Source organism: Salmo trutta, unplaced genomic scaffold, assembly GCF_901001165.1.
Source record: "Salmo trutta unplaced genomic scaffold, fSalTru1.1, whole genome shotgun sequence".
Taxonomy (NCBI): Eukaryota; Metazoa; Chordata; class Actinopteri; order Salmoniformes; family Salmonidae; genus Salmo; species Salmo trutta.
Genome location: NW_021823108.1, coordinates 30,813 through 57,047, shown reverse-complemented (window position 1 = coordinate 57,047; position 26,235 = coordinate 30,813). Strand labels below are relative to the sequence as shown.

The 26,235-nt window shown below is 42.7% G+C and overlaps 1 pseudogene; it reads right to left on the bottom strand.

The window, feature by feature from the left end:
* Positions 1-1,308: 1,308 nt before the first annotated feature.
* The window catches only part of LOC115188977 (low-density lipoprotein receptor-related protein 1B-like), a 49,056-nt pseudogene continuing 24,129 nt past the window's right edge, over positions 1,309-26,235 (bottom strand).

The window sequence follows — 26,235 nt, the reverse complement described above, 5'->3', positions numbered from 1 at the left end:
TTTGACATTTTATAGAAATTGGCTCAAAATTGTGTTGCTGATATCAATAATCACAAGCATGTCCACTGTCTAACGTCATAATGGAAAAGCCAGCAAATACAAGGCAGATGTGATTTCTCTCACATTACATACAAAGGTGATGCCCACAAAGAGACTCCCAAGGTCCAATGTTTTCTAAACAGCCATGTCTTTTGCACTGGAAGGATTTCAACTCGTTTCACACGGGTCCTATGACGGCTTGGAGAGCTTACATCTGAAATACAACATCTGCTGCCCGCTCCTGACTGGGATGAATAGAAACTTACTGTGTGTGTGTGTGTGTTGTGTTTGGTGTCTGAAGTTCTTTCTCCCGCTGTTCCATCTGTCAGCTAAGAGGCAAGTTGTTATTGATATCGCCACGCCAACACTAACATTTAACTGTTATTTCACGCATTATATTTGACCACCTCATTTCCTCGCTTCAAACTCCTCCCGAAAAAGGCCTCAGAAGAGAAAGAAAAGAGAGAAGCTTGATCCGTGCCATTTATTTATATCTCCACTCTCAATTTATTCTGAAGAGAGAGAGAGAGAAAAACAACCTCGCGATGCATTTACTGTAACGGACTTTGGGGACTTTAATGTGCTTTAACAACTGTTAAAAAATGGATAGCAATGCCACACATAAAGCATGTCTTGCATATTCATGGTGCTCCCGTAGACGTCCTCGCTAATGCAATACCAAAGTGGGGCCATACATACTGTATTTTCAGATACATCTATAGCTTACATCTCTCAGAGGTAGTCAAACGAAGAGATTTTCACTGCACTTTCCTATGGCTTCCTGACACAGGAGGCACTGGCAAAAAAAAATCACTAATTTCCAATCAATAACTACAAAGCAGGGGATTCAAACTCATTCCATGGATTGTCTGCTGATTTGAGTTATTTCCATTACATTGGTGTCCAATTAAGATCTAGACAACCAGGTGTGGGGAGTTCCTAACTAATCAGTGACCTTCATTGATCCATCTAGTACAGGGGAGGAGTGAAAACCTGCAGACACACTGCCCTCCGTGGAATAAGTTCGACACGTGACGTAGACCGATAGTTATTTAGAAGCAGATTATCAATCATGCAGCAGAACTGGCATCTGTGGGCAGGATCTCATTGGCTGTCAGGACAGGGGCCTTGGTCCCAACCAGGTCCCAACGCTCATTTCCCATAGTCACGGATGGATGAGCGCCCTCTCCTGTCCTGGAGGTCCCAGTGGAAGAGCAGGGAGCATGCACCCCCCCCCCCACACACACACACGTAGCAGAAGGGACTTACCTATGGAAGAGCCTGAGCATGTGCCCCATTCTGACAGTAGTCTTTACAGTGGTCGACTTCACAGCGCTCCCGGAGAAATTTGGCCAGCAGTAGCACCGCAGCTCCCCCTTCTCGTTGGTGATGCATCGTCCTCCGTTCTCGCAGGCGGGGCGACACAGCTCTCCTGAAAGCAAATGATGAAGGCCCACGTGTTAAGATTGAAACCATGGCAACCTTGACCTGCTCCCATTAATATCTAATGAGTGGATTAAATCAAGTTTCTAAAAGGCTGGAACTCAAATGGGCTTTACTGACTATTCTACGCACGACTGCTTTCATGGTACCTTCACTTTCACTCCAATTTACTCAGCATATGAAAGATCCAGTCTCAGTTGGATCAAATGAAAGTATTGCAGGTTGACCAGGCCTACTGCACTGAGATGTTAGTGTCCCTGCAACCTATTGTACTGAGAGGTTAGTGTCCCTGTAGTCTACTGTCCTGGTATGTTAGTGTCCCTGCAGCCTACTGTACTGAGTGTCCCTGCTCATTGAATAGCTAGCTGGTTGACAGGTAGGCGTACTGTACCCAACACATTGGTGTCCTACTGTACCTGATGAGTTGGTGTCCCTACAGGTCCTGTTATTAGCGTGGTCCCTCAGGACAGAAACAGCTGGCTCCGGCAGGGTTGAGCAGACACAGGAAATCACAGCCCATCCTTAGGCACGGATTGGACACTGACATGGCCAATGGGGACAAAGGTTAGAAAGCAGGGTCTGTGAGTTTGTAGAGTGTAGAAACGTAAACGACCGTGCACTGTACCACTGTGTTGTTCGAGTGGACCTGGCTGGTTGCAGTGAGCTTATTCTGTGCTGTCTGTTCATTTGACACTATGTAACGCAGACAAAATAATGAATATCAAGATGACACACGCTAAGAGAAAATCCTGTTCTGTCATAATGAAAGTCTCAAACTTTTCAAAGTCAAACATGAGATCCTTTTGATTGTGTGTTAAATTGAGAGAGAACAACAGTGTGATCCTCTGGGCTGGAGCTAGGGCTAATGATGCATCGGGAAGGGCTTCAACTGGCCCTTAGAAGTGGCATACAGAGGCATGCAGTACAGTTCCCACCAAACAGATGACTACATTGCCATTCAACTCCACAGAACATCCACAGAACCAGACGACAGTAAACAAACAACTGCCAGAAGTCACTGGCGATGGAACAGGAGAGGAAATGGAGAGGGGGCCAGAGAGAGGGGAGAGAAAGAGAGACAAACACAGACAGACAGAGACAGACAGACAGAGTGAGAGAGACAGAAAGAGAGAGAATGGGGAAAGAGAAAGCGATTGTTACGGTAATTGTTAGCCTACCGTCTTGCTGTTTGAATCGATGGAGGACCAAGACAACGGAGGGTCTCTCTACTCCCAGATGGAGCCGTTCCATTGGCTGTTTTCCATACTTATGGACCCGGAAGACACATTCCTCATCCCGATCCCATAGATATAGTCCTCAAAGATATCAATCCTTACAGGCTGGGAAAGACCTTGGAACAGAACAAGTGGTAACAACTGTCAAATGGGCCCCTCAATAATACATCTGAATTCCAAATAATATAAAATAACATTTAGCAAAATTTTCTACAGCTCTACCCTCCACCCTTGAAGGGATGAGCCGAGCGCATTTGATAAGAATGACAACAACTTGAGGGAATGGACAATTAAAGAAAATGCAACCTGCAGAGTAGAACTTGGAATTTCGGCTGGCAGGTTGAAAATGGCAGATATGGACACTGATAAGCCTCTACATTGGAAAGAAGTGGCTGTACAGTAACATTAACATGCTATACAGGCTGTACAGTAACATGCTATATAGTACATGATGTCAGAGCTCTGCATTGGTGTTGACTGACAGCCACTCTGAACTTGCGCACCACACACGATAAGTTGCCCCCATCCCTCCCGCTAATTGGGCAACTTTAGCACATTTTTGTCTGTCTGAGCGAGGGAAATGCTGTGAATTAAGATGACTCAATGTTTCGAAAGACGAGACGTTGAGGATTCAAAAAAAAAAGACCGCTTTGATGCCAAACACCTGTGAGTCCAAATGTGTGCTTCACATTTCCATAACATAAAACTCATGTCATATACAGTGTCAACGTTTATCATCGCTATGTTGGATGTACGGTTACAAGATGACATGGCTTTACACCCGGTTTGTCCTGAACAGAATGACCATGCTGCGGAACTACGCATGCACTCATGACTCCATTCTATGCACACCAAAATTACGATTTGCTTCTCTGAATTGCCTCGTATTTGATCATTTAGCTAGTCATGTTGGCGAGATAGAACAAGCTTCCAACCAACCATGCCCACCTGACCCAGATTACGATTTATAATGGACCATTTTTGGATTGCGTAAACAAGAACAGTAACTGTAAAAGTCTGCTTGCTCTAATTCCTCAACGGCATAGCTAGCAGAGCTAAAAAAGTACCTTATAGTTATTTGACTTCACTGAAATGACTTAGGATCTCTGCACACTTTGGAGAGGTGTGTGACCACTTGGAAACACCAGTAAGACCTTTCACTCAAACCCGTCATTTTTGTCTTATGTTGCACCTATCCCAAATTTTCTGAGAATATTCTCATGTTACTGAATGTACCCAGAGCATTTTTAGATTTAGTTATCAAAAAAATGTAAAATGCCCATAAAATTAACAGTGTAATGTTTGGATTCAGTCTTGTGTTAGGTGAACTGTTGCGTCATCACCTTTAGTCTAATCATTTTCCCATCATCTCCAAACTGTTCCCTTTTAATTGCTACCATGGTTATGCATATGCTTTCCATATTTCTTCTGTTGGAAACATTTCAATTTAGCCCTGTCCACATAGGCCATTTTCAACGAGTGTAAAGAGTTAAGGACATGCATGTCTTCTGTGTTCGTCTGTGCTTTGCTCACCATGTGTACTGCTCACCACCACCACAGAGTCCGATCCATCGAATCGAACGCTCCCAATCACAGACAACTCTGTATCAGCCCAGTACAAACGCTGGTTAAAATAATCAATGGCAAGTCCTGTGAAGTTGTAAAACATATTAGTCACTCTATATGAGCTGTGGTAAAGTGCAGCAAACTTTGCTTCTGACAAGTGCTGCATTCTATCAAAATGTATCACTCGACACGAAAAGAAACAGGATATTGATTAGCCTAGATATGATATGTAGAAAATTAATATACAAGTACACAGCTCCATATTTCCTGCTTATGGGTACTTCCTGAAGGTATTATTATATGTCACATGACCAGAAGTTCGAGAGCACCTACCACTGGGTCTCCTGAGGTTCTTCTCCACTAAGATTCTCCTCATAGACCCATCCATGGCAGCCTCCTCGATGTGGGAGTGGTCTCCTACCACTGTCCAGTACATCATCCTAGAGGAAGTACAGGAAGTAATTAAAGGTAGAATAGATCATTATAGCAGGTAATAAGGACATGGCAGAGGATCAGGCATAATTTGTTGTGCATCTGCCCAAAGAGAAAATACAGTCACAAAATTGCCAATCTGATATGTGGTTGTTTTACTTAGCAACTTTAGTTGATTGCACTTATTGTCAATTGATAAGAGCATCTGCTAAATGACTAAAATGTAATTAATGTAAGGATTAATCTTACCCTCGAGCTGGGTTAACAGTGATAGAGTAAGGCTCCCCGGCGATGTCTGTGATGAGACGAGAGCAGTTTAGCCCTGCCAGCTGGCCCACGTTGATGGAATATCTGAGCCTCCTCCAGTGGGCGTTGTAGTAGCTGAACCAATGCATCCTGGAGTGGTCTGTCCAGTAGATGTTGCCAGTCACCCAATCTGCAGATATATCCCTGGGCCTTCTGAAGTCAGGACACTGGAGACGAAGAATGTGTTTACACGTTTACTGACATGACTTTCATACTCTTACCTGGACATTGACTTACAAACTTAAAGCATGTAGACACACACACATTCGCTCTCTCCCTTTCTCTCGCTCTCTCTGACAAAATACACTACATGACCAAAAGTATGTGGACACCAGCTCGTCAAACATCTCATTCCAAAAGCATGGGCATTAATATAGAGTTGCCCCCCCCCCCCTTTGCTGCTATAACAGCCTCCACTCTTCTGGGAAGGCTTTCCACTAGCTGTCGGAACATTGCTGAGGGGACTTGCTTCCATTCAGCCACAAGAGCATTAGTGAGGTTGGGCACTGATGTTGGGCAATTAGGGCTGGCTCGCAGTCGGCGTTCCAATTCATCCCAAAGGTGTTTGATGGGGTTGAGGTCAGGGCTCTGTGCAGGCCAGTCAGGTTCTTCTACACCGATCTCGAGAAACCATTTATTTATGGACCTCGCTTTTTGCACGAGGGCATTGTCATGCTGAAACAGGAAAGGGCCTTCCCCATTCTGTTGCCCAAAGTTGGAAGCACACAATCGTCTAGAATGTCATTGTATGCTGTAGCGTTAAGATTTCCCCTCACTGGAACGAAGGGTCCTAGCCCGAACCATGAAAAACATCCCCAGACCATTATTCCTCCTCCACCATACTTTACAGTTGGCACTATGCATTTGGGCAGGTGGCATTGTCCTGGCATCCGCCAAATCCAGATTCGTCTGTCGGACTGCCAGATGGTGAAGCGTGATTCATCACTGCGGAAAACACATTTCCACTGCTCCAGAGTCCAAAGGAGGCAATCTTTACACCACTCCAGCTGACGCTTGGCGTTGCGCATGGTGATGTTTAGGCTTGTGCTGCTCGGTCCGTGGAAACCCATTTCACGAAGCTCCCGACGAACATTTATTGCGCTGGCGTTTGCTTCCCGGATGCAGTTGGAACTCGGTAGTGAGTGTTGTAACCGAGGACAGATGATTCTTACGCACTACATGCTTCAGCACTCACCGGTCCCGTTCTGTGAGCTTGTGAGGCCTACGACTTTGCGGCTGAGCCGTTGTTGTCCCTAGATGTTTCCACTTCACAATAACAGCACTTACAGTTGACTGGGGCAGCTCTCGGAGGGCAGAAATTTAACGAACTGACTTGTTAGAAAGGTGGCATCCTATGACAGTGCCACGTTGAAAGTCACTGAGCTCTTCAGTAAGACCATTCTACTGACAAATGCTTGTATATGGAGATTGCATGGCTGTGTGCTCGATTTTATACACGGGTCAGCAATGGGTGTGGCTGAAATAGCCGAATCCACTAATTTGAAGGGGTGTCCACATACTTTTGTATATATAGTGTAATTTCAGTTCAAGTGTCAAATCAGTGCTACAGTGCTCTTTGAAGTCACACAGCTCCTGTGCTCTGTCCCCTTCACTCCCTTTCCCAGGGCTCAAATCAAACCAATTAATGTCAGAGATATTGAGTGGCTGTTAGGTCCTGTCCTATTCTGGTCTCAAAGGCAGAGCAGTTAAGTAGTATTGAGACCCTCTGAGGAAATTGTTTCGCTTTGCTACACTCATGGCTGTCGTAGGAGTGTGTGGAACATGGAATTGCTACCATCAAAACGAATTTGATATATTCAAGGTTGCACTTTCAGGAGAAATAACAAAGAATTTCAGATACTTTCCGTGAGTTATTTCCAAAAGGTTTTAATATCAAATGAACATTTTATTTGTCACATGCGCCGAATACAATAGGTGTAGACCTTACCGTGAAACGCTTACTTACAAGCCCTTAACCAACAATGCAGTTAGAGAAATAGAGTTAAGAAAATATTCACTAAATAAACTAAAGTTAAAAAAATTAAGAAAAAGTAACAAGAAAATTACATAACAATAACGAGGCTATATACAGGGGGTAGCGGCACCGAATTAATGTGCTGGGTTACAGGTTAGTCGAGGTAATTTGTAAAGTGATTATGCATAGATAAAAACAGTGAGTAGCAGCAGTCAGTCTAAAAACAAAGGGGGGGGGGGCTGTCAATGTAAATAGTCCGGGTGGCCATTTCATTAATTGTTCATCAGTCTTATGGCTTGGGGATAGAAGCTGTTAAGGAGCCTTCTGGTCCGAGACTTGGCGCTCCGGTACCGATTGCTGTGCGGTAGAAGAGAGAACAGTCTATGATTTGGGTGACTGGAATCTTTTAAAATTTTTGGGGCTTTCCTTTGACACTGCCTAGGATTAGGTCCTGGATGGCAGGAAGCTTGGCCCCAGTGATGTACTGGGCCGTACACACTACCCTCTGTAGCACCTTATGGTCAGATGCCAAGCAGTTGCCATACGAGGCGGGGATGGAACCGGTCAGGATGCGCTCAATGGTGCAGCTGTAGAACCTTTTGAGGATCTGGGGACCCATGCCAAATCTTTTCAGTCTCCTGAGGGGGAAAAGGTGTTGTCGTGCCCTCTTCACAACTGTCTTGGTGTTTTTGGAACATGATAGTTCGTTGTGATGCGGACACCAAGGAACTTGAAACTCCCGACCCGCTCCACTTTAGCCCCGTCGATGTTAATGGGGGCCTGTCCACCCCTTCTTTTCCTGTAGTCCACGATCAGCCCCTTTGTCTTGCTCACATTCTCTGACCTCCTCCCTATAGGCTGTCTCATCGTTGTCGGTGATCAGGCCTACCACTGTTGTGTCGTCAGCAAACTTGATGGTGTTGGAGTCGTGCTTGGCCACGCAGTCGTGGGTGAACAGGGAGTACAGGAAGGGATTAAGCACGCACCCCTGAGGGGCCCCAGTGTTGAGGATCAGTGTCGCAGATGTGTTGTTGCCTACACTCACCACCTGGGGGCGGCCAGTCAGGAAGTCCAGGATCCAGTTGCAGAGGGAGGTGTTTAGTCCCAGGGTCCTTAGCTTAATGATGCGGTTTGTGGGCACTATGGTGTTGAACGCTGAGCTGTACTCAATGAACAGCATTCTCACATAGGTGTTCCTTTTGTCCAGATGGGAAAGGGCAGTGCGGAGTGCGATTGAGATTGCGTCATCTGGGGATCTGTTGGGGTGGTATGTGAATTGGAGTGGGTTTAGGGTTTCCGGCATGATGGTGTTGATGTGAGCCATGACCAGCCTTTCAAAGCACTTCAAGGCTACCAACTTAAGTGCTACGGGGCGGTAATAATTTAGGCAGGTTACCTTCGCTTTATTGGGCATAGGGACTATTTGTGGTCTGTTTTGAAACATCTAGGTATCACAGACTCGGTCAGGGAGAGGTTGAAAATGTCTTGTGAAGACACTTGCCAGTTGGTCCGCTCATGCTTTGAGTACATGTCCTGGTAATCCGTCTGGCCCCGCGGCTTTGCGAATGTTGACCTGCTTAAAGGTCTTGCTGACATCGGCAACGGAATGCATGATCACGCAGTCATCCGGAACAGCTGGTGCTCTCATGCATGCTTCATTGTTGCCTGCCTCGAAGCGAGCATAAAAGGCATTTAGCTCGTCTGGGCAGCTCGCGGCTGGGTTTCCCTTTGTAGTCCATAATAGATTTCAAGCCCTGCCACATCCCACGAGCGTCAGTCCCGGTGTTGTAGGATTCAATCTTAGTCCTGTATTGACGTTTTTCCTGTTTTATGGTTCATCTGAGGGCATAGTGGAATTTCTAAAAAGTGTCTGGATTAGTGTCCCGCACCTTGAAAGCGGCAGCTTTAGCTTTGTGCGGCTGTTGCCTGTAAGCCATGGCTTCTGGTTTGGATATGTACGTATGTTCACTGTGGGGATGACGTAGTTATTGCACTTATTGATGAAGCCAGCGACTGAGGTGGTATACTCCTTAATGCCATTGGATGAATCCCGGAACATATTGCAGTCTATGCTAACAAAACAATCCTGTAGCGTAGTATCCGCATCATCTGACCACTTCCTTATACAGTGAGTCACTGGTACTTCCTGCTTTAGTTTTTGCTTGTAAGCAGGAATCAAGAGGATATTATTATGGTCAGATTTGCCAAATGGAGGGCGAGGGAGAGCTTTGTATGCGTCTCTGTGTGTGGAGTAAAGGTGGTCTAGAGTTGTTTTTCCTCTGGTTGCACATGTGACATGCTGGTAGAAATGAGGTATAAAGGATTTAAATTTGCCTGCATGAAAGTCCCCGGCCACTAGGATTGCCGCTTCTGGAGGAGCATTTTCTTGTTTGCTTATGGCCTTATACATCTCGTTGAGTGCGGTCTTAGTGCCATCATCGGTTTGTGGTGGTAAATAGATGGATACGAATAATATACAGTAGATGCTAACTTTATTGGTAGATAGTGTGGTGTACAGCTTAACATGAGGTATTCTACCTCAGGCAAGCAATACCTCGAGACTTCTTAATATTTGACATCGCGCACCAGCAGTTATTGACAAGTAGACACACACCCCCACCCCTTGTCTTACCAGACGTAGCTGCTCTGTCATGCCAATGTATGGATAAGCCAGCCAAAATGAGTTACAAACAATGCGAAAAAACTAACAAAATAGCACAGTTGGTTTAGGAGCCCGTAAAACGGCAGCCATCCCCTGCGCCATTATCACAGATTACTTTTATGAGTAATGAAGTAAAGTAACATTACTTTTTCCATTTTTTAATAATATTATTAGTTACTTGTCAACTAACACGTGTTACTTTCAGAATCTCTGTTTCTGATCCGATCTTGACCTCATTTAGTTTTCGAGCGAGCGGAGAAAGGCTGTTTAGAGAAATGTCAGTGCCTCCATAAAAATGTATAGAGGGCACACCTCTGATCTTTGCCATTGATCACTTCTGTGATAGCAAAGCCCATAAAGGGCTTTCCTGTCTAGTGGTAAGTGTGCTCTCTATACATCTCTGTGGGTCCGTGTAGCCTTTGTGCGGTCTATAACCTGAACTGGTGGCTCGAGAGAGAGATTTTTAATGAGCAGATAAGAAATCTTTACAGATGTTTGGCTTAAAGTATATATGCCTAATTAAGCAGCCCATCTGATAGGGCAGCACTTGTAGACTAGCACAGAGAAGGTTTGCATGGTTTCCACATATTGTGTCAGCACCCAAGGGACTGCCGACTCAGGTCTACTGGCCGTCGCTCTCTTGGGGGTAAACCCTTGTGTCCCCTGGCATACTGGCCTTTTCTATCAAGTTTTTTCTGGTGGTTAATTTAATTACATTTTAATACTATAGAATTTGTATGCATTCACAATTGTAGACTGCACGATCAATTTTGGGTTTTATGTCATGTTTTTCTATTATGTGTCTGTCTAAACAGTATTTCTATCTCAGCTCTGTGTAAAGTGTTTTCAAATCTCAGGCTCTTGGATATATTTACATCTCAAGCTAACTCATGGATAGACTAACCTGTTCCCCCGCACATTGACTCTGTACCGGTACCCCCTGTTTAAAGCCTCGCTACTGTTATTTTACTGTTGCTCTTTAACTATTTCTTATTTTTATTTATATTGTTTACTTATCTATTTATTACATAACACTTATTTTTCTTAAAACTGCATTGTTGGTTAAGGGCTTGAAAGTAAGGAGTTCACTGTAAGGTCTACACTTGTTGTAATCGGTGCATGTGACAAATACAATTTGACATGATTTGACTAGTCTTAACTTGTTTAGAGTACTTACAATGTAAAAATATTGATTTCACCTTCCTACAGCAGAGCTATTTGAAAGCCACTGATATCAATAGATTTCAGAACACATTTTATAAGATACTAGCCTAGTCCTGTGCCCCAAACAAAACCAAGGGTGCTATGATTGTACTTAAGAGGAATATTAACCTTAATATGAAGGTGGGGGTCTCTGAGGGAGACACTGATAGACAATTGTTATACCTCTGCTACTATTAATGGCACTACATTATGTTTGTCCTCCATTTATGCGCCAAATGATAAATCATTTTTTGAATTGTTAGACTCAGTGACCATCCTTGGGGGAGATTTCAACTTGACTCTAGATCCTACTATTAATACCACCAGTGATAATATCTTGGCACTCTGGGCACCTTCAAATTATATTAAGACCTTTTTAGATGACTTGAACATTGTGGATGCCTGGTGCCTAACAGGATCTTATTTTCTCCACATCATCAGTCTTTCTCACAAATTGATTGTCTTCACCTCCCCTGTTTTCTGAAATGTACATCCCATGCAGAGATTTGAACTATGCTGTTATCTGACCATTCTCCATTATTGATTTACTTTGAGATTTCTCCAGGATTCACAGGTTTTATGAAATGGCGGTAGGGAATTCTTAAACAAAATATTGACTGGCATTAATGATTTCTTACAGGTTAATGCACAACCAGAGGTAGGCCCCCATACATTATGGGAAGTAACATTTAAAACTGAGAATAAGACTGTGACTAGTTCTGGGGCTGAATTTATTCATTTGAAAGCGAGACAGAATGACTATGAGAATGCGGATAGACCGAGTAGGCACTTGGCAATGAAACTGACGCAAACTGAACATTTGTCATCTATTGATGTCATTAGGAACAATAACGGTGAACTTTGTACCCTTCCCTCCCAAATTAATCACACTTTCACTACTTTATACTTCTTTTATACTTCTGAGTTTCCTAAAGACTGTAGGAAGATGTTGTCCTTTTTAATCCCTAGGAACTTCCTTCCCTTTCTCTTAAAAACCTCTTAAGGATCAGATCCTTTTTTAAATTTTCGCCTAAAATGACATACCCAAATCTAACTGCCTGTAGCTCAGGACCTGGAGCAAGGATATGCATATTCTTGAAACCATTTGAAAGGAAACACTTTGAAGTTTGGAAATGTGAAATTAATGTAGGAGAATATAACACATTAGATCTGGTAAAAGATAATACAAAGAAAGAAACATGCGTTTTCAAAAAATGTTTTGTTCCATCATTTTTGAAATGCAAGAGAAAGGCCATTATATTACTTATGAGTCTAGGCATAATTTGGATTTTGGCCACTAGATAGCAGCAGTGTATGTGCAAAGTTTTAGACTGATCCAATGAACCATTGCATTACTGTTCAAAATGTTGTATCAAGTCTGCCCAAATGTGCCGAATTGGTCAATTGATACATTTTCAAGTACATTACTATAGAGAACGTACAAAAAATGATATGGTAATACAAATTTAAGTTTACACACCCCCAGGAATGTCATAAATTATGGATAATTAGTTTCCTACAGAAATGACAAACACCACACATTTAGATGGGGTGGGGGGCAGACACAGCAGGGGTTTAAACTGTGTAAACCAGTTCCTACATTTGAATATAACAATTTATTTATCAAACAAAACTATGCTACATGTTATCTCTGGGATCCTCAAGATGACAAATCAGAGCAAGATTACTGAATGTAAGTACATTATTTACCTTCAGATGTGAATGTATCAAACCAGTTGCGTGATAAAAGTTTTTTGTTGTTGTGCACTCTCCTCAAACAATAGCATGGTATTTCTTCACTGCAATAGCTACTGTAAATTGGACAGTGCAGTTATATTAACTTTAATTTAAGCTTTCTGCCCATGTAAGACATGTCTATCCTTTGAAATGTTCTTGTTACTTACAACGTCATTCTAATCACAATAGCGCACGTTAGCTCAACCGTCCTGTGGGGGGGCGATCCCGTAGAGGTTAATCAAGTCAGTCTATTAGATGCCCCCATCTCCTTGGCAGAACTGAAGACAGCCTTAGATTCAATGTCAAAATCCAAGTCTCCAGGGTTGGATGGTATCCCTCCTGAATATTGTTGGCTGTGTGGGATTTAGTCGGATCTGTATTTCCAGACTCAATTAAGCACTCTCTGGAGATTGGGACATTCCATAGGGACCAAAAAAACTGCTATTATTTCCTTGCTATTGAAAGGTGTCAAGGACACACTTGAATGTTCAAGCTACAGGCCCTTATCAATATTGAAATGCGATTTTAAACTCCTTGCGAAGGTCTTGTCAAAAAGACTAGAGACCTGCATATTTCATTGGTTAATTATGACCAATCAGGATTCATAAAGGGTTGGTTGGCCTCAGACAACATATACTGCCTATTCCATACTACAGACTCCGCCGCTTCTCAATCACAAGCTTACGCTGTCCTCTCATTAGATGCAGATAAGGTGTTTGACAGTGTGGAATAGGCTGTTTTGGAACATGTTGGCTTCGCGTCATCATTAATTATATTGAACAAAAATTTAAACTGAACATGTTAAGTATTAATACCATATTTCATGAGCTGAAATAAAAGATCGCATAAATTTTCCAGATGCACAAAAAGCTTATATCTCTGAAATGTTGTGCACAAATATGTTTACATCCCTGTTAGTGAGCATTTCTCCTTTGCCAAGAAAATCTATTCACCTGACAGGTGTGGCATATCAAGAAGCTGATTAAAACAGCATGATCATGTGCACCTTGTGATGGGCACAATAAAAGTCCATTCTAAAATGTGCAGTTTTGTCACAGAAAACAATGCCACAGATCACCCGGACAATAATTCTGTCTGTAATAAAACTCATTCTGATTGGCTGGTCCTGGCTCCCCAGTGGGTGGGCCTATGCCCTCCCAAGCCCACCCATGGCTGTGCCCCTGCCCAGTCACGTGAAATCCATAGATTAAGGCCTAATGAATTTATTTCAATTGACTGATTTCTTATATGAACTGTAACTCAGTAAAATCATTGAAATTGTTGCGTTTATTTTTGTTCAGTATAATATGGCCAGCACCTTATATACAGGCCTCACTGCCCGTGTCCAGACTGGCCATTCCACTGCCCCAGAGATTGTCCTACAAAGATGCACATGGCAGGGTTGTTCTCTGAGTCCCGGCCTATTTCCAATTTAATTAGTACTGCTAGCCCATTATGCAAAAGATTAACATTTAGCCTATTACGATCAAAGAGACTGTCCACCATATCTCCCTGCATGCTGATGACACCTTACTCTATTTGTCCGATGTCTCTAATTCTACAGTGCATTTTCCACATTTTGCTACATTACAGCCCTTTTCTAAAATTGATTAAATGTTTTTTTAACATCATTCCCCATCATGAAAAAGCAAAACAGTTTTTTAGAAATGTGTGCAAATTTATGAAAAATTTAAAACAGAAATACCTTATTTATATAAGTATTCAGACCGTTTGCTATGCGAATCGAAATTGAGCTCAGGTGCATCCTGTTTGTATTGATCATCCTTGAGATGTTTCTACAACTTGATTGGTGTCCACCTGTGGTCAATTCTATTGATTGTACATGATTTGGAAAGGCACACACCTGTCTATCTAAGCGTCACATGATCTGTCACATGATCTGAGTATATACAGTTGAAGTTGGAAGTTACACCTTAGCCAAAATACATTTAAACTCAGTTTTTCATAATTCCTGACATTTAATCCTAGTAAACATGTCCTGTCTTAGGTCAGTTAGGATCACCACTTTATTTTAAGAATGTGAAATGTCAGAATAATAGAGAGAGAATGATTTATTTCAGCTTTTATTTCTTTCATCACATTCCCAGTGTGTCAGGAGTTTACATACACTCAATTAGTATTTGGTAGCATTGCCTTTAAATTGTTTAACTTGGGTCAAACATTTCGGGCAGCCTTCCACAAGCTTCCCACAATAAGTTGGGTGAATTTAGTCCCATTCCTCCTGACAGAGCTGGTGTAACTGTGTCAGGTTTGTAGGCCTCCTTGCTCGCACACACTTTTTCAGTTCTGCCCACAAATTTTCTATAGGATTGAGGTCAGGGCTTTGTGATGGCCACTCCAATACCTTGGCTTTGTTGTCCTTAAGCCATTTTGTCACAACTTTGGAAGTATGCAAACCCAACACCTCCCATCACCACAAGAACACCATCCCCACAGTGAAGCATGACGGTGGCAGCAACGTGCTGTGGGGATGTTTTTCATCGGCAGGGACTGGGAAACTGGTAAGAATTGAAGGAATGATAGATGGCGCTAAATACAGGGACATTCTTGAGGGAAACCTGTTTTAGTCTTCCAGAGATTTGAGACTGGGATGGAGGTTCACCTTCCAGCAGGACAATGACCCTAAGCATACTGCTAAAGCAACACTTGAGTGGTTTAAGGAGAAACATTTCAATGTCTTGGAATGGCCTAGTCAAAGCCCAGACCTCAATCCAATTAAGAATCTGTGGTATGACTTAAAGATTGCTGTACACCAGTGGAACTCATCCAACTTGAACGAGCTGGAGCAGTTTTGCCTCGAAGAATGGGCAGAAATCCCAGTGGTTAGATGTGCCAAGCTTATAGAGACTTACCCCAAAAGACTTGCAGCTGTAATTGCTGCAAAAGGTGGCTCTACAAAGTATTGACTTTTTTTGGGGGGGGGTGAATAGTTATGCACACTCAAGTTTTCTGTTTTTATTTGTCTTATTTCTTGTTTGTTTCACAATAAAAAAATATTTTGCATCTTCAAAGTGGTAGGCATGTTGTGTAAATCAAATGATACAAACCTCCCAAAAATATTTTAATTCCAGGTTGTAAGGCAACAAAATAGGAAAAATACCAAGGGGGTGAATACTTTCGCAAGCCACTGTATAAGGTCCCACAGTTGACAGTGCATGTCAGAGCAAAAACCAAGCCATGAGGTCGAAGGAATTGTCTTTAGAGCTCCAAGACAGGATTGTTTCGAGGCACATATCTGGGGAAGGGTACCAAAAAAATGTCTGCAGCATTGAAGGTCCCCATGAACACAGTGGCCTCCATCATTCTCAAATGGAAGAAGTTTGGAACCACCAAGATTATTCTTAGAGCTGGCCGTCTGGCCAAACTGAGTAATCTGGGGAGAAGGGCCTTGGTCAGGGAGGGGACCAAGAACCCGATGGTCACTCTGATAAAGCTCCAGAGTTCCTCTGCTGAGATGGGAGAAGGACAATCATCTCTGCAGCACTCCACCAATCAGGCCTTTATGATAAAGTGGCCAGATGGAAGCCAATCCTCAGTAAAAGGGACATGACAGACCGCTTGGAGTTTGCCAAAAGGCACGTTAAGACTCCCAGACCATGAGAAACAAGATTCTCTGGTCTGATGAAACCAAGATTGAACTCTTTGGCCTGAATGCCAAGAGTCACGTCTGAAGGAAACCTGGCACCATCCCTACGGTGAAGCATGGTGATGGCAGCATGATGCTGTGGGAATGTTTTTCAGCGTCAAGGACTGAGAGACTAGTCAGGATCGAGGCAAAACAAACGGGGCAAAGTACAGAGAGATCCTTGGTGAAAACCTGCTCCAGAGCACTCAGGACCTCAGACTGGGGCAAAGGTTCACCTTTCCACAGGACAACAACCCTAAGAACACACCCAAGAAAACGCAGGAGTGGCTTCGGGACAAGTCTCTGAATGTCTTGAGTGGCCCTGCCAGAGCCCAGACTTGAATCCGATCGAACATCTCCGGAGAGAGATGAAAATAGCTAACAGAGCTTGAGAGGATCTGCAGAGAAGGGGAGAAACGTCCCAAATACAGATGTGCCAAGCTTGCAGCGTCATACCCAAGAAGACTCAAGACTGTAATTGCTGCCAAAGATGCTTCAACAAAGTACTGAGTAAAGGGCCTGAATACTCATGTGATATTACAGTTTTCCATTTTTTTATACATTTGCAAAACTTTCAAAAAACCTGTTTTTGCTTTGTCATTATGGGGTATTGTGTGTAGATTGATGAGGAATAAAAACTATTTAATCAATTTTAGAATAATGCTGATGCGTAACAATGTGGAAAAAGTCAAGGGGTCTGAATTCTTTCCGAATGCACTGTATATCACACGTACTTGACCTCTATAAAATAATTAGCTCCTTCTCTGGCTCTAAAATGATCTAAATGCCTCTAAACTCCACAGCCAAACAAGTCACATTACCCTCTTTACCTATCACTTTAGAAATAAGGGATTTACATAACTGGGCATTTCAATTCGATCCAATTTAAAAGTCATGGTTAATGAGAATTTCAGTGCAACATTGGAGAAAATAAAGATCTAAGTACAGTAGACGGTCTCCACTTCGTGTTACTCTTTAAGAAAGAGTTTTGGTTATTCAAATGAATGTACTCCCCAGTATTAATTAAGTTCCTCACCCAACTTCACTCTTTAAGGACATAGGTATGCGCTACTTGACCAAAAGTATGTGGACACCTGCTCGTCGAACATCTAAATCCAAAATCATTGGCATTAATTTGGAGTTGGTCCCCTCCACTCTTCTGGGAAGGCTTTCCACTAGATGTTGGAACATTGCTGCGGGTACTTGCTTCCCTTCAGTCACAAGATCATTAGTGAGGTCGGGCACTGGCTCGCAGTCGGCATTCCAATTCATCCCAAAGTGTTCGATTGGGTTGAGGAAAAAGCTTTGTGCAGGCCAGTCAAGTTCTTCCACACTGATCTCGACAAACCATTTCTGTATGGACCTGTCACGACTTCTGCTGAAGTCGGTTCCTCTCCTTGTTCGGGCGGTGTTCGGCGGTCGACGTCACCGGTCTTCTAGCCATCGCCGATCCATTTTTCATTTTCCATTTGTTTTGTCTTGTTTTCTCACACACCTGGTTTTCATTACCTCATTAGGTGTTGTGTATTTAACCCTCTGTTCCCCCCATGTCTTTGTGTGGTATTGTTTATTGTAAGTGCTTGTGCACATGTTGACTGGTGCGTGACGGGTTTTGTACCCATGTCTTGTTACTATTTAGGCCGTTGGTTTTGCTATTAAACTGCTTCGGCTATTACTTAGTTCTACTCTCCTGCGTCTGACTTCCCTGCCACTGGTTACGCACCCCTTACAGGATCTTGCTTTGAGCAACGAGGGCATTGCCATGCTGAAACAGGAAAGGGCCTTCCCCAAACTGTTGCCGCAAAGTTGGAAGCACAGAATCGTCTAGAATGTCATTGTATGCTGTAGCGTTAAGATTTCCCCTCACTGGAACTAAGGGGCCTAGCCCAAACATTGAAAAACAGCCCCAGACCATTATTCCTCCTTCACCAAACTTTACAGTTGGCACTGTGCATTCTGGCAGGTAGCATTCTCCTGGCATCCACCAAACCCAGATTCGTCTGTCGGACTGCCTGATGGTGAAGCGCGATACATTACTCCAGAGAACGCATTTCCGCTGCTCCAGAGTCCAATGGCGACGAGCTTTACTCCACTCCAGCCGAGGCTTGGCATTGTGCATGGTGATCTTACACTTGTGTGCAGCTGCTCGGCCATGCAAACCCATTTCATGAAGCTCCTGACGAACAGTTATTGCGCTGACGTTGGTTCCAGAGGCAGTTGGAACTCGGTAGTGAGTTTTGCAACCGAGGACAGACCATTTTTACACGCTACACACTTCAGCACTAACCGGTCCCGTTCTGTGAGCTTGTGTGGCCTACCAGTTTGTGGCTGAGCCATTGTTGCTCTTAGACATTTCCGTTTCACAATAACAGCACTTACAGTTGACTGGGACAGCTCTAACAGGCATAAATTTGACTAACTGACTTGTTGGAAAGGTGGCATCCTATGAAAGTGCCACGTTTAAAGTCACTGAGCCCTTCTGTAAGGCTATTCTACTGACAATGTTTGTGTACGGAGATTGCATGGCTGTGTGCTCGATTTTATACATCTGTCAATAATGGAAATAGCCGAATCCACTAATTTGAAGGGGTGTCCACATACTTCTTTTGGAATAGGAAACGTCCTAGAATTAGTCTCTCCACCTTGCAAAGCAACAAAAATGTTGAAGGGCTCTCTCTACCCAACATTAAAAACTCTACTATTGGGCATTTCAGCTGTCACTGAGTATTTGGCTTGAAGTGCCTTGGCGGAAAATAGAGGCGGCCAAGTCTCACCCAATTAGAATTCAAGACCTTCCTTCTTTGAGATAAAGCAAAATACTGCCTCATCTTTTATGGGATCTATTGCAAAAATACATTGACTGTTTGGTACCAAAATAATAATTATCTGGGCACAACTTGTAATTTTCATGAGTTATCTCCTATTGCAAAAACAATTTTCTTTTATCAGGCTCTATGCCCTTTAACTTCTCTCCCTCCAAGGTAATCATGTTTTGAAGGATATCTTCAACCTGCAAGGGTTTCGTTCCAGATCGGAAAAAGTAATATTCTCTCCCTGGTTCTTCCGATTTTTAATTTAATTTTTTAAATCTCAGACTCCATACAGTGTTGAAAACCTACAGGACCAAAAACTAGGGTACCGCTCTTTATTGAACTAATTGATGTAATAAATGTACCCAATCTGAGGTGGGCAATTATATGCATAAGGTTTTGGAGCTGTGTACCAGTGAAGACTATTGGGTTCATGTTGTTAATATTTTAAATGTTATTCAAGGCAGGAACATACCTGCAAGGCCCATCCCTCCTCTTGCTTGGTTGTAACCCTAGCATTTCGCTATCTTATCAAGAGAGGTGGATTGTTATAGCTGCAATAACAGCAGGCAAAAAAAACGATTCTAACATGCTGACCACACCGCTCGCGTTGCATGCGCTCGCGTTGCAAAATAAATGTACACATACATGTTATTCAATTATTGCACCCATACTGCTTGTGCGTGCCAAGAAACATCTGCGTTGCCAAGTGCTAAAATAGAAGTCAGTTCTATTTGTGACGCTGAACGCGGTGCAAGTCCTGCCCTCCCGTCTCCTCATTGGTTTATAGAAGCAGATACCCACGTGCCATCTCCTCTTTGGTTATACCCACGTGGGTGATTGAAATATGAACTGAGGTCAGTCGGTCATCATGGTAATACTATGAAAGTTAGATGCCAATCGCCATATAAAGTCCAAAGAAGAAAAGGCCTGGAAGGAGGAGCGATGACTAGAAACGGTTGACTGTTTTATTTGTGGATTAATTGTTGGAGTAGAGGACTTTGTGCATTTCAGGTAAAATAACAACTCAACATTTATATCCCAGGACAAATTAGCTAGCAACAGCAAGCTAGCTAAATAGGACAAATTAGCTAGCAACTGCAATCTAGCTAGCTAAATTGCCATAAATGTTTAATGCTTTTCGACCTGTCCCCAAATTAATATAATTGGTTCAGAGTTTGTTTTGATATTTCAACCTGTGTGTCATGATCGCGTTGGTGTGAGGCGGACTAAATCAATTTGCGCGCGTCCGGTCTGGGCATGGTGTAAGGATTTGGTTTGAACTTTGCAGATTTTGGTTGCTTATGTATTTGGACATTGCACAGCTGGAAAGAGCCACTGCCAGACTGTGTGGGGCCAAGCCCAAAACTCTGGTCAATTGGTCACATGCTATGTCCCACTTGCAAGAGCTAATTGAACAACAATGTTTGGTCTTGTGGATGGGAGATAGCATTGTCCTTCTTTGTCTTTTTAAACTATTTGTATTCCTATGTGGCTCTGGGTTGGTAGCCTTTGAGAATAACATTTGAATAGACTGATTGAATTTGGAAACACTGAAAATATTTGTCTTTAATCTGTTTTGTTTTTTCATTTGTATGTTTTTGTTGTGGGTTTTTTACATCTTGTTTGTTTGTTTTCCTCCTGGACATATTAGTATGTATTGTATCTTGAAACTGTAATTGTCTAGGACATGCAAGAAAAACAAAACAATTATTGTTCACAACAAAAAATTAAAGCATCGCCATAGATGAAATGAGAAATTAGTGATCAAACCTGAGTTAGTAAGTAGCCTATCTTTGATAGAACGTGAACGGCTCGCCTTGCTCTCTCCGACTGTCAAACAAACTACGAGATTTGGGGATTTCTTTTCATGAAAGTATCACAATGTACTATAATGACTAAAATGATGCATTACTTTCCACACAAAGTAATATATTACCTTGTCAAGTAACTAATCCCAGCACTGTTAATATGTAACAGATTAATATGTTAATTCAAACCCCAAAAATGTTTATACAGGTGCTGACTGAGGGTAAACTGTATAAATAATTAACAAAGCCGCACACTAAATTATGCTCCCAACAATTTAACGGTTACAGCCAAATTGTTTGGAGCATATTTAGAGTGTGATTTAACAGATAAAATACACAACATTCAGATACAGTAATAACAATTATTACATTAAGTAATAACCCACCTCTAGCCCACTCAAACCCTTTACTTACTATGATTCCGCTATTTTAATTGTTGGGAGCATGTTTTGAGTGTATACGGTCTAATATACCTCGGCTTTCAGCCAATCAGCATTCAGGACTTGAACCACCCAGTTTATAATAAGTAATAACCCTCCACCTCTAGCCCGGTGAAACCCTTTACTTACTATGATTCCGCTATTTGACTTGGTGAGACTTCTGTCTACGATGTCTTTGTAAAACATTCCACCAGGGTTAAACTGTGTGGCCCAGACAAACTTGTGTCTGTGAAAGAGAGCGTCCATCCCAATGATTTTAGCATTGTCCTCAATGCGAGCATGCAGTTTCTGTCCGTGGCTCTGCTTAAACGGATAGACAAAACTTCGGATTTCAGTGTCATTAGCAACGTAGAGCACTTGATCCTCTGGTCCTGCCCGTTGAGTTCATTAAGGCAGAAGAAAAAAACACAAAGGAAATAATATAAATGAAAAGAGTGTACATTCCAGATTACAATACAATAAGCATATTCAATGTAGCTTCTGCACAATTAGCATATTATAATCAAAACAGATAGTACCAATCAGAATAATTCTGATGCATAATTGATCAACGCCTAATTAAGTCGAATTTTGATGTGATGTGTGAATATCAAATTGTCATGAGTTTGATTATGTTCTGTATATGTAATCCAAATAGTAATGGTAAGCTCTTACCTTTGGTTATACATTCACCATCGATCTCTTTAAAGTTACGGTCACATGTGCATTTGAAGGAGCCTTTGGTATTGGTGCAGTAGTGAGAGCACATGCCAAACTGAAGGCATTCATTGATCTCTGAGAAATAGATAAAGAATGAAGGTTATAATTCCCATAAAGCCATACATGATTAAAAGAGGTTCCGTCACAATTCTGTCTGAGCTCTGTCCTTGAATATACAGAGATAACCTCTTAGGAGTAGTACGAATTCTATCTTTGACAGTTCATATCTCAAAACTAGCCCAACACATTTATCAAAAGAAAGAACAGGCAGAGTAGATATGCTACACATTGCCATTGTCCAGTGGTCAGGAGCTATCAGAGCTTTTCTGCCGTGATAACGACAGACTTGACGCGATGGTGCATGTACTGTAAAGTGGGGCCTTCTTGCTGTCTGCTCTCTATTTGAATGGCAACTTAACATTTCAAACTCTTAGCAGCAAATGAATGCAGAATAAAACCCTGAGACAGAGAAGATAAAAGGCGACATCATCACTGTACTGTACCTTCACATTGCCTCGTCGTCTGGCTTCTCTGAAAGCCAGCCTTGCACTGACAGAGAGAATCTGTTCCTGTATTATTGCAGAATGCTTCATCTCCACATAGACCCACTCTCTCTCCACATACCCCTTCCTTGGAAACCACTGTATAAAACATGGACATCACAGTAACACATCACATATGGTGTAAGTTGGATGCTGTTTGTGCACTCTTAGAAAAAAGGGTTCCAAAGGGTTCTTCGGCTGTCCCCATAGAAGAACCCTTATTGGTTCCAGCTAAAACCGTTTTTGGTTTCTACATGGAACCCAAAAGGGTTCTACCTGGAACCAATAAGGGTTCTTCAAAGGGTTCTCCTATGGGGACAGCCGAGGAACCCTTTCATATATTTTCTCTAAGAGTGTGCATTGATTAATAAACTGAAAGTGTAACATGGTGATTTGAATAATAAAAACATCCATTAGCACAGTCAGTACACCACTTTTCTCTCTCATTCAGCTTTTGTAAATAGAGTACACTACGTGCTGGGAATAAACATGCCCTGAGTGCAGAGATGTTGTTAGAGCTGACAGTGCCCAAAATGCATGATTTTATGTATTTCAGTTATGTTTTTAGCTTCCGAATGTTCGATCCAGGAGAGAGCATTTATTTGGAAGATTATGTGGGACTTATCCTGCCTTCCTTCCTTCCTTACTTATACAATCTTCTTGGGAGTACTGAAACTAACTAAACCTGGACTGAAATGAGAGTGACAGATAGAGGAGAGACAGATAGACATAGAGAGAGGACAGATATATACAGAGGGGGAAGAGACAGATATAGACAGAGAGGGGGAGAGACAGAGACAGATACTGAAAGCGAGGGAGAGAGCGAGAGAGAGCGAGGGAGGAAAGTGCGAGAAAGCGGAGCGAGAGAGCGAGGGAGAAAGCGCGAGAGAGTGAGCGTGAGAGAGCGAGAGAGTAAGTGCGAGAGAGCGAGAGAGTGAGCGTGAGAGAGCGAGAGCGAGGGAGGAGAGAGGGAGAGAGAGCGAGAGAGAGTGAGAGAGAGCGAGAGAGAGTGAGAGAGAGCGGCGAGAGAGTGAGAGAGAGCTAGCAGGAGAGAGCGAGCACGAGAGAGTGTGAGAGAGCGCGAGAGAGAGGAGTGTGAGAGAGAGAGCAAGAGCGTGCCGAGAGAGAGCGGAGAGCGAGCGTAAGAGAGAGAGCGAGAGAGAGCGAGAGAGAACAAGAGCGAGCGGCGAGTAGAGCTAGAGACAAAGAGAGATTGAGATCGATATTGAGGGAGGGATATTTTGAAAGAGAGATTGAGAGACAAAGTCAACAGCGAAGAGCGAGACTTTGGAAGCCACGTACCACCTTTACAGTCGAGGTTCATCCGAGCCCGCCCGTCTCCACAGTCATCGAACAGGTCACACTGCAGCTGCTGCGGGATGCAGCGATGGTTACTGCAGGTGAACTCCACCTTACCACAGGGCCTTGGGGTCTGCATCACGTCTTCTGATCCAGGACACAGGACAAGCCAGGGGGAGAAGGAGAATGTAACAGCCATGGGGTCAAAGATAGAACAGGCACATTTCAACACCATAGCTAGGCTATTGCTATCTCCAGCTTTCATTTTTACACCAACAATGATGGACGTTGTGTGTGTGTGTGTGTACAGGACTCCTTGTAAAATAGATATTTGGTCTTAATGGGACTCCCTGCTAAAATAAAGGTGAAATAAAACATGTAGACAAAACAGAGGAGCTTTGTGATTCTGGGTTATTTGTGATCATCTGAATGATTTAAGTTCAAAGTTCACAGACATGATTGGACTCACCACAGTTCTCTTCATCGGAATTGTCCCCACAGTCGTCGATTCCGTTGCACACCTGCTCCAAGCGCAGACACACCCTGTCGTTCCTACAGCGGTAGGGTCTGCTCGGTGGACACGGCAGTTAGCACACATGTCAGAGTCTTCATCAGAGTTATCTCCACAGTCATCCTCTCCATCACACACCAGATGTAAAGCTTTACACAGTGTGTTGGTACAGATAAATTCATCCGCACGGCAAGAGTGGGCTGCTGCAAGAGAAACAATATAGTAGGAAACAAAATGTTTTTTCACCTAAATATGATTTTTCACCAAAACAGTTTTTCACCAAAAATATGATTTTGAACGAATATGATTTTTCACCAAAATATGATTTTTCACCAAAATATGATTTGTCCCCTAAATATGATTGGTCCCCTAATACGTTTTTTTAAACAAAAATACAATTTTTTTGCGAAAATAAGATTTTTCCCAGGTAGCCAGGCCTACACTTGGGAGAGTAATACTCATATGGGTCAGAGATGGGACCAAGTCACTATTATTGAGTCACAAGCAAGTCACAATGTTCAAGTCTCAAGTCGAGTCCCAAATATAACTTTTCCAACAGTCTTGAAGGAGCACTTGTTGGCTGATTTTCCTTCACTCTGCAGTCCAACTCATTCCAAACCATCTCAATTGGGTTGAAGGTCAGGTGATTTGGAGGCCAGGTCATCTGATGCAGCACTGGTATCTCTCCTTCTTGAATCAAATAGCCCTTACCAGCCTGGAGGTGTGTTTTGGGTTATTGTCCTGTTGAAAAACAATGATAGTCCCACTAAGCGCAAACCAGATGGGATGGCGTATTGCTGCAGAATGCTGGTTAAGTGTGCCTTGAATTCTAATAAATCAAGGACAGTGTCACCAGCAAAGCACACTGACACCATCACACCTCCTCCTCCATGTGTCACAGTGGGAACCACACGTGTTGAATCATCCTACTCTGTGTCTCACAAAGACACGGTGGTTGGATCCAAAAATCTCAAATTTGGACCAATCAGACCAAAGGGACAGATTTCCACCGGTCCTAATCGTCCATTGCTCGTGTGTCTTGGCCCAACAAGTCCTCTTCTTATTATTGGTGCCATTAGTAGTGGTTTATTTGCAGCAATTCGAACCATGAAGGCCTGATTCACGCAGTCTCCTCTGAACAGTTGATGTTGAGATGTGTCTGTTACTTGAACTCTGTGAAGCATTTATTTGGGCTGCAATCTGAGGTGCAGTTAACTCTAATGAACGTATCCTCTGCAGCAGAGGTAACTCTGGGACTTCCTTTCCTGTGGCGGTCCTCATGAGAGCCAGTTTCATCATAGCGCTTCGACAAATTCACTTTTAACAAGGCACACTGTTAATTGAAACGCATTCCAGGTGACTACCTCATGATGATGGCTGAGAGAATGCCAAGAGTGTGCAGAGCTGTCATCAAGGCAAAGGGTGGCTACTTTGAAGAATCTCAATATAAAATATATTTTGATTTGTTTAACACTTTTTTGTAACTACATGTTTCCATATGATGTCGTCACTATTATTATACAATGTCGAAAATAATAAAAATATAGAAAAAAACCCTTGAATGAGTAGGTGTGTCCAAACCTTTGACTGGAACTCTGTGTGGTGTGTGTGTGTGTATATACATGTGTGGTGTGTATATATATACAGTTGAAGTCGGAAGTTTACATACACCTTAGCCAAATACATTTAAACTCAGTTTTTCACAATTCCTGACATTTAATCCTAGTAAAAATTCCCTGTCTTAGGTCAGTTAGGATGACCACTTTATTTTAAGAATTTGAAATGTCATAATAGTAGCGAGAATTATTTATTTCAGCTTTTATTTCTTTCATCACATTCCCAGTGGGTTTAGAAGTTTACATACACTCAATGAGTATTT